Here is an 8,636-nt window from a genome sequence, read left to right on the forward strand (position 1 = left end):
TGGGAGGCTGAGGTGAGAGGATTGCATGAGCCTGGGAGGTGGAGGTTGCAGTGAGCCAAGGTCATGCCACTGCACCCCAGCCTGGGTGACAGAGTGAGACCCTGTCTCAAAAAATTTTTTTTTAAAAAGGAAGAAAACTAATAAGGTCTCTGCCCTTATAAAGCAATAATAGTAGTAACTAACACATATAGAATTTGCTATGTGCCAGGGATTGTTCTAGGTACTTTACCTATATTTATCCATCTTGTCCTGATGACAATTCTGTGAAGCAGGCATTATTATTCCTACTTCACAAATGAGGAAATTAAGGCACATAGAGATGAATAATTTGCTCAAGATCACACACCTAATAAGAGGCCAAGTCAGGCTTAGAACTCAGGCTCTGCTCCAAAGCCCTGTGCTTACTTAGACCACAAACAAGTAAATAAACAAACACGGTACTTCTTATGAGAGAAATAAGCAGAGTGATGTGAGAGTGAGTGACAAGGAGGGGTCTCTTTTGAATGGGATGTTGGAAATAGATACTCCCTGCTGCAAAGAAAAATTTAGTACTGGGACGAAGGATCTCTCAGCAAAGCAATTCTTTTTACTTCCTGCAGAAAGGGTACTCCCATAGCAATCTTGCCACAAGAGTACAATGAACAAAGGAAAGCAGACATATTTATTTCTTATGCATTTGGGGTTGTCCTTATGCTGTGTCGGATCTCCGTTGGCTGGAGCCAGATCTCACAATTTAAACTAAAACCCGGCCGGGGCGGTGGCTCACACCTGTAATCCCAGCACTTTGGGAGGCCGAGGCGGGTGGATCACGAGGTCAAGAGATTGAGACCATCCTGGTCAACACGGTGAAACCCCGTCTCTACTAAAAATACAAAAAATTAGCTGGGCACGGTGGAGCTTGCCTGTAATCCCAGCTACTCAGGAGGCTGAGGCAGGAGAATTGCCTGAACCCAGGAGGCGGAGGTTGCAGTGAGCCGAGATCGCGCCATTGCACTCCAACCTGGGTAACAAGAGTGAAACTCCGTCTCAAATAAATAAATAAATTAATTAAATAAAATAAAATAAAACCCGATTGACTAATAACTTGAAACTTTTCTAAGCAGGTAAAAGCAATGGCAAGCAAAAAGGGGAAGTCCATATAAGGAAGGGGCATAGGCTTCGAGCTGGGACATGCCTGTGAGCAATGATATTTTGACTAAAGTACAAGGACATAGAATGTACTATGTGCCTGTAAGCATGTCTAACAGCTACATAGTATAGGGCTTCTAGCAAAAAGGCTTTTAAAGAAAGTGTTTAAAACAAACTATTATTTCTAACATGGGGTAAGTCATGGAAGGCCCCTCCGAGAGGGCGACCCACCTTGAAGAATGGGAAGGAATGATCTATGCAGAGAATCTCGGAAAGATTGATCCAGTCAGAAGCAACAGCAAGTGCAAAGGTGCTGAGACCAAATATTCAAACATTGGGTGGAAGGCAAGTTCTGGCCACTCTACCCCTTCACCTCCCCACACTGTCTTAGGCTCCTTCCCCACCTGGTCGCAGCCTGGACTTCTCTCATCTGCATCCCTGCCCCAGCTTCCTCCCTGGTCTCCCAGCCTGAAGCTTCCCCCTCTGATCCCACGCTGCAGCCGGAGTGAAAATGCATTAATCTGATCCCTCTCCTTACTCTTCCTAAAACCTGTCCCACTGTCTTCTGGATAAAACCAAGCTCTTTGAGGCCAGGTGCAGTGAGTGGCTCACACCTGTAATCCCAACATTTTGGGAGGCTGAAGGAGAAGGATCAGAGGGCAGGCATTGGAGACCAGCCTAGGCAATATAGCAAGACCTCATCTCTACAAAAAAAAAAAAAAAAAAAAAAAAAAAGCTTTTTTTTTTAACTGATTATCTGTAACCCCCACCCACTAGTCCAATCTCCTGCCAGCTCTCCCAGCAACCTTCACTCTGGTCATTCTGATGTCTTTACAGTTGCCTGAAAGCCCCAGATTGTCTCACCCTGAGACACCCCATATGCTGTGTCTTCTACCTAGAAGGTCCTTAGCTCCTCCTTGCCTACCTAATGCTTTTTTACCCTTCAAAACTCAGTTCAAGACCAGGTGGGAAGGCTCACACCCATAAACCCAGCACTTTAGGAGGCCAAGGTGAGCAGATCACCTAAGGTCAGGAGTTCAAGACCAGCCTGGCCAACATGGTGAAACCCCATCTCTACTAAAAATACAAAAATTAGCTGGGCATGGTGGCATGTGCCTGTAGTCCTAGCTACTCAGCAGGACAATCACTTGAACCCGGGAGGTGGAGGTTGCAGTGAGCAGAGATTACACCACTGCACTCCATCCTAGACCACAGAGTGAGACTCCATCTCAAAAAACAAAAAACAAAAAACAAAAAAATCAGTTCAAGCATTTTCTCCTCCTGGAAGCCTGCCTAATTCTCATCTTAGCCACCCTAGCTAAATGTAAGACCTCTCCTTGGTGCCCTCATGGCATACTGTGACTACACAATAGGCCCCCTGTTATCAGCAATTCCAAACCTTTATCCCCCAGTTAATCTGCCAGCAATTTGAAGGAAGGGATTGTCTTTTTTTTTCCCTAAGACTGAGTGTCACTCTGTCGCCCAGGCTGGAGTGCAGTGGCGCAATCTCAGCTCACTGAAATTTCCACCTCCCAGGTTCAAGCGATTCTCCTGCCTTGGCCTCCTGAGTAGCTGGGATCACAGATGCCGACCACTATGCCTGGCTAATTTTTGTATTTTTAGTAGAGACAGAGTTTCACCATGTTGGTCAGGCTGGTCTCGAACTCCTGACCTGAAGTGATCTGCCCACCTCGGCCTCGCAAAGTGCTGGGGTTACAGGGGTGAGCCACTGCACCCAGCCAAGATTGTCTTATTTAATCTTAGTGTCTACAGGGCCAGCACAGGCCCCAGCAAATGGTACATGCCCAATAAATACTGTTTGCAGTTGTGGGCTATAAATTGTTCTGATTATTTTTATTGAAATTTTTACAGAGTAAAGTTCACCCTATTTGGCATACAGTTCTGAGTTTTGACAAATGAGATATAGAGTGTTCCATTACCCCCCAACATCCCTCCGGCTGCTTCTTTGTAGCCAACCCTTCCCCAAAGTTCAGCCATTGGCAACTCCTGGTCTGTTTTCTGTCCCCGTTGTTTTGCCTTTGACACAATGTCATATAAGTAGAATCATACACGTTTGTCCTTTTAAATCTGACTTCTTTCACTTAGCATAATGCAGTAGAAACTCATCCATGCTGTTGCCGGTATTGTTATAGTGTGTTCATTTTTATTGCTGTGTAGTATTCCATCATATGGTTGTACAATCATTTATCCATTCAATAGCTGAAGGACAGCTGGGTTGTTTCCAGTTTTTGATGACTACGAATATAGCCACTGTAAACATTCTTGTACAGGTTCCTGAAGGAATGTCACTTTTTATTTCTTTATTTCTTTTATTTATTTTTTGAGAAAAGGTCTCTCTCTGTTGCCCAGGTTGGAGTGCATTTGTATGAACACAGCTTACTGCAGCCTCGAACTCCTGGGCTCAAGTGATCTTTCTTCAGTCTCCTGAGTAGCTGGGATCACAGGCATACACCACATGCCTGGCCATTTTTTTTCTTCTTTTTTGTAGAGACAGGGCCTCACCGTATTGCTCAGGCTGGTCTTGAACTCCTAGGCTCAAGCAATCCTCCCACTTTGGCCTCCCAAACTGCTTGGATTACAGGCATGAGCCACTGTGCCCAGTCACTTTTTCTTTAAAGAGTGGAACTGCTGAATATTACAGTATGTTTAAATTTATTGTAAGAACCTTCCAAATTGTTTTCCAAAGTGTCTGTGCCATTTTGCATTTCCACTAGCAGCGTATGAGAGTTCTAGTTCCTCTTTGTCTTTGCCAAAACCATTTGTTGAAAGCAACAATTGAATTACCTTTGTGCCTTCGCTGAAAATCAATTGACCATCTATGTGCAGGTCTATTCTGAATTCCCAGTTCTGTTCCACTGATACAGGTGTCTGTTGTTTCACCACCGCCACACTGTCTTGATTACCGTAGCTTCCTAGTAAGTCTTGAGACCAGATAGTAGAGTCCTCCAACTTTCTTCTTCTTTATAAAGATTGCTTGGCCATTCTAGATTTTTTTACCTTTCTAAATTTGGAATCAATTTCTCTATGTCTTAAAAACAGTCCTACAGAGGTCTTGATTTGTATTGCATTGAATCTAAGAAGGAAAACAACCCAACTGTTCTTCAGCTATTGAACGGATAAATAATTGTACAACATAAGATGGTACAACCATATGATGGTTGTACAGTCATTTAGCTGTGAACATGATATAGCTAGCTCTCAGTTTATTTGGGTCTATTTGATTTCTTTCATCAGTACTTTTTACTTTTCAGCGTAGAGATCATGCACATAATTTGTTAGGTTTACATCTGAGTATTTCAGTTTTGGGTGCTGTTATAAATGACATCATCTTTTAAATTTCTATTTCAGTTGTTCAGTGTTACTCTACAGAAGTACAGTGGATGGATTTTTGTGTGTTAATCATGTTTCCTGCAATCTATCTAAACTCAGTTATTATTTCTAGTAGACTTTTTAGGAATTTTAATGTAGATAATCAAGAAGTCTGTGAATAGAGACCATTTTCATTTTTTTTGTTTTTGTTTGTTTGTTTTTTTAGAGACAGGGTCTCTCTTTGTTGCCAGGCTGGAATGCAGTGGTGCAATCATAGCTCACTGCCACCTTGAACTCCTGGGCTCAAGGGATCCTCCCACCTCAGCCTCCCGAGTAACTGGAATTACAGGCATGCACTACCATGCCTAATTTTTAAAAGTTTTTGTAGAGATGGGGTCTTGCCATCTTGCCCATGTTGGTTTCAAACTCCTGGGCTGAAGTGATCCTCTTGCCTCGGCCTCCCAAAGTATTGGGATTACAGCTATTGAGGGTCTGCTCCTGGCCCTATTTTATTTCTTCTTTAAAATCAGTAGGCCTTTTGTACCTGTTTTTTGCCTTATTGCACTGGCTAGGACCTCTAGTATAATGTCAAATAGGAGTGGTCGAAGTAGTCATCCTTGTCTTGTTCCCAGTTTTAGAGGAAAAGTATTAAGTCTCTCACCCGAAACTATGTTAGTAGATGTAGGTTTTTCATAGATGTTCTTTATCAGGTTAATAAGTTTTCTAAGAGCTGTTTTGCTTTTTTGAATCATAAACAGATGTTAAATTTTGTCAAGTGCCTTTCTGTATCTGTTGAGATAAGCACTGCTTTAGCTGAATCCCCAAAATTTAAATATTTGTCTTTATTTTCATTTAATTCACAGTATTTTCTAAATTTCCTTGTGACTTCCTCTTTGGCCCATTTAGAAATAGCTTAATTTTCAAATATTTCCAAATTTTCCAGTTAACTCTCTGTTATTCTGGTTTAATTCTGCTGTGACCAAAGAACATACTTATGATTTGAATTCATTTAAATTTAGCCGGGTGTGGTGGCTCATGCCTGTAATCTCAGCACTTTGCAAGGCCGAGGCAGGAGGATTGCTTGAGCCCAGAAGTTCAAGACCAGACTGGGCAACACAGCGAGACCCTGCCTCAAAAAAGAAAGATTTTTAAAAGTTTAAAATAAAAAACATATAAATTATTTAAAATTTGTTAAGATGTTTTTGCCCAGAAAATAGTTCTTGGAGAATGTTCCATGTACACTTGAAAAAAATGCATATTCAGTTGTTTTGAGATGAAATATTCTGTAGTGTTTATCAGGTGAAACTGGTATTGTTGTTCAGGACTTCTATGTACTAATATTCTATCTTCTTGTTTCATCAGTTACTGAGGGAGGAATGTTGTGGATTTGCATATTTCTCCCTTCGGTTCTATTACATTTTGCTTTGTATATCTGGAAACACCATGATCAGGTGCATACACATTTAGGGTTGTTATCTTTTCCTGGCAAATTGATTTTATTATTATATATGTCCCTTTTTACCCTGGTAACATTCCTTGTTGTGAAGTCTATTTTGTCTGATATTAATATAGCCATTTCAGCTTTCTTTTTATTATTGTTTGCATGGTGTATCTTTTTTATTCTTTTCATAAGACAAGCTTATCTATGTCTTTACATTTAAAGTATGTTTATAGACCACTATAATCAGCTCTTGTTTTTTAATCCAATCTGGAAATTTCTATCTTTTGTTATATACAGTTCATTTACATTTAATGTAGTTATCGATATGGTTGTATTTAGGTCTACCACTTGTATTTTTCTGTTTGTCCCCCTATTTTTTTTTTTTTTTTTTGTTTTTTCTCCAAATTCCTGGTTTAATAAGGACTTGTTTATTTTGAAGAAAAAAGGTCCCAAACATCAGGCTGTTCACAAAAATAACCCACAGTATCAACTTTAGAAAACAAATCTTAAGACTATAACACTAATTATTTTTCTAGAGGATGCATTTGACATGCCAACTCTCATTCACAAAAATACATCATTACATTTGTGTTGAACTGCCCCACACAGCACACTAATGTTGGGGTGTAACACACATACTTCTAACTCAAAGCTGCTTTCAGGAGCTACTCAACTAAATGAGATTGCCTTTGCAGTTAGGGAAGCAACTACTGAACATATGTATGAATGAAAAGAACTGTACTCCCTTCATAACAAGAGATTATTTTGGAGACAGTTGATAAAAACCATACATCCTTTTTATTGTTAAGTCATAAAGAGGTATCAAAATTAAAAGCAAAAATTACAGGGTAAGACTTAACAAAACTACTAGGAGCGTCAAAGGAAGTGAAAATGGGACTAGGCGCAGGGAAATATGAATTAATGAACATGGGAAGGACAAGGATGGGGAGAACAGTGAGCATGTGCTGAAGATACTAGGGGAGAGGATCTGGTGAAAAATTTGATCTTAGACAAGCGCCTAGGTAAAGAAATAATGGGATAAGATTTCTAAACCCCACTATGTGCTTAAGAGTCATCCTCGCCATTGGCGCTGTCTCTGTCATCCTCTCCTTCCTCAGCCTCTTTTTCATCATCCTTGATCAACTCCAGCTGGTCATCCCCCCGATCTTCATTATCATCATCATCCAGTAGGTCCCCCTCCTCAGCAGAGTCATCTGCACCCCCCTCAGACTCCATCTTCACATTAGTCTCATCTTTCTTCACGGAGCTGCTGCTCTGCTCCTCTTCTGACTTATCATTCTTCATCTCTACTGCTTGTTTGCTCTGTTCCTTTTCAATTTTTTCCAGGTTTTCCAGGAGAGAATCCACTTTTTGTTTTATCTGGGTCAGTTCCTTCTTAATGGCCTGAAGGTCATCTCCTTTCAACTTTCCAGACTTGGAAGATCCCCACTGTCCACTCTTAGAATTGAAGCCACTTTTGCCCCTTCATGAGGTGTTTCCTGATACACGCTGACGTTTCGAGGGCACTACAGCCCGAGCAATAGGAGGAGGAGGAGGTACACGTGCTGGGTAACTGTACGTCCTATCATAATAATCCCGTTGAAAGTCATAGTCCAAGTCAAAAGAGGAGCCGTACATCTCCGCTGCAGATCGTTTCACACCTGCTTTTCCTCGGTTCACTTTTGGCTCTGCAGCCAGGTTAATATCTAAAACCTGGCCAGCAATCATCCTGCCATCCTCTCCTGCTACAGCAGCCCGGGCATTTCTCTCATTAACATATTGAACGAAGGCAAAGCCCTTATGAACAGAGCAGCCCACAATTTTGCCATACTTCGAAAAGATTGCCTCCACATCAGATTTCTTGACCACGAGTGTGTTGAGATTCCCAATGAACACACGGGAGTTCATGGAGCGAGGATCTGTCTTGTTGGTAACGTTGCTGGCCATTGTGTTTGATGATAAGGTTTCTCACAAAGCCGAAAATGTAGCTGAAGATCAAAAAAATCTCACAGGAGGAAGGAGGGAGAAGAGATTCGATTCTGAGTCTCCTACTCCCGGGTTCTAAGTGCAGAAGCCGACTGCTGCTGGAGGTCGGCAACGCGGACACAACCGCTCAGTCTTCGTCTCTTCACAAAATGGCCCTGTCCCCCTATTTTTTATTCTTTTGTTTCAACTTTCCTGTCTTCTTTTACAATACCTGGATGTTTTTAGTATGTCATTAATTTTTTTTTTCACTATTGTAATTTATCTATATGTCTGGCTCCATTTTAGTTGTTGCTGTAGGGACAATATACATATATAACCTTTCACAGTCTACTTAGAGTTAACATCGTACCATTTCACCATTTCAAATGTAATATAGAAGCTTTGAAAACAAATATGTTTATCTCCCCCCACTGAGCGTTCCCTGATAGCTGTTACATGTATTTCATCTACTTGTCAACATTGGTAAACCTATCAGACAATGCTATATATATTTTTTTCAACAGTAATAAGGCAGGCATGGTAGCTCATGCTTGTATTTGCAGCACTTTGGAAGGCCGAGACAAGAGAATCGCTTGAGCTCAGGAGTTTAAGACCAGCTAGGCAACATGGCAAGGTCCCATCTCTACAACAAAAATAAAGAAAATTGATTGGGTGTGGTGGTGCATGCCAGTAGTTCCAGCTACACAAGAGGCTGAGGTGGGAGAATCATCTGAACCCAGGAGTTCAAGGTGGCAGTGAGCTACGATCACAC

The 8,636-nt window shown here is 41.4% G+C and overlaps 1 pseudogene; it reads right to left on the bottom strand.

Moving 5' to 3' along the window:
* Nucleotides 1-6,678: 6,678 nt before the first annotated feature.
* LOC135270121 (heterogeneous nuclear ribonucleoproteins C1/C2-like) lies at nt 6,679-8,035 on the bottom strand (annotated as a pseudogene).
* Between the last annotated feature and the right edge of the window lie 601 nt (nt 8,036-8,636).

This window comes from Aotus nancymaae, unplaced genomic scaffold (assembly GCF_030222135.1).
Source record: "Aotus nancymaae isolate 86718 unplaced genomic scaffold, 86718_ANA_hifiasm-v0.15.2.pri h1tg000059l, whole genome shotgun sequence".
In the NCBI taxonomy this organism is placed as follows: domain Eukaryota; kingdom Metazoa; phylum Chordata; class Mammalia; order Primates; family Aotidae; genus Aotus; species Aotus nancymaae.